Source organism: Cephus cinctus, unplaced genomic scaffold (assembly GCF_000341935.2).
Source record: "Cephus cinctus unplaced genomic scaffold, Ccin1 Ccin1_scaffold0165, whole genome shotgun sequence".
NCBI classification, from domain to species: Eukaryota; Metazoa; Arthropoda; class Insecta; order Hymenoptera; family Cephidae; genus Cephus; species Cephus cinctus.
The window spans coordinates 1-811 of NW_014332890.1; positions in this window are offsets into that span (position 1 = coordinate 1).

Here is an 811-nt window from a genome sequence, read left to right on the forward strand (position 1 = left end):
AACATGCATTAGGCGCGTTGGCAACGATTCAGCTTCGTAATCGTAAGGTTCGCGTCTAGAGACAAAAACTTTTTTGATTAATTTTTTTAAGAGGTAATGCCACTCTAACGGCTCAAAAAAACAAAAAATTGTGGTCAATTATTATTAAAGAATAGCATTTTATTTAGATGAATTTATTGTACACTGAACGTCATTAATGTTGTCCAGCTTGTTGATGCAGTGCGGTGAGATAAGAGAAAAGAGTGGACAGTGACTGTTTAACGGACGTATGTACCAGGATAGGTGCATGAAACGCAGGTAGCGCTATGGTGAGAGCGAGACGCGAAAGCGTCGTACGGTGCGTCCTGTTCGAACGCATGAGTATTTCATTTTTTGTTTTAACGTGCCGTGGTCTGATTAAAAAAAAAATTTGATAACGCTCGCACGTATGGCAGGCTGTTTCACTTTTCGATAGTTCAAATATTATTCAGCCGAATAGAAAAGTAGTAAAAAATGTCCCAAAAAATGGCACTTACTAATATCGGGTAAAAAAAATGAAAAGCGTAAAGAAGCCACACAATTATTTTATACATGTGTATGGTGAGATGAGACAAATAGTATATCTGCTTAGAAATTTTTAGTTTTATACATTTTTGAGTAGCCTGATTCAATTTAGTCAATTTTTTTATTCATGCCTACGGAAAGATAATTTTATTTTTAATATTTCGAACTATCAGTATGTTCTACCTCGACATAATTGTCTGATAATTCGATGTATTAAAAATGTTGTCTTTCCGTAGCCATGAATGATAAAAATTAAATGACAAAAAAT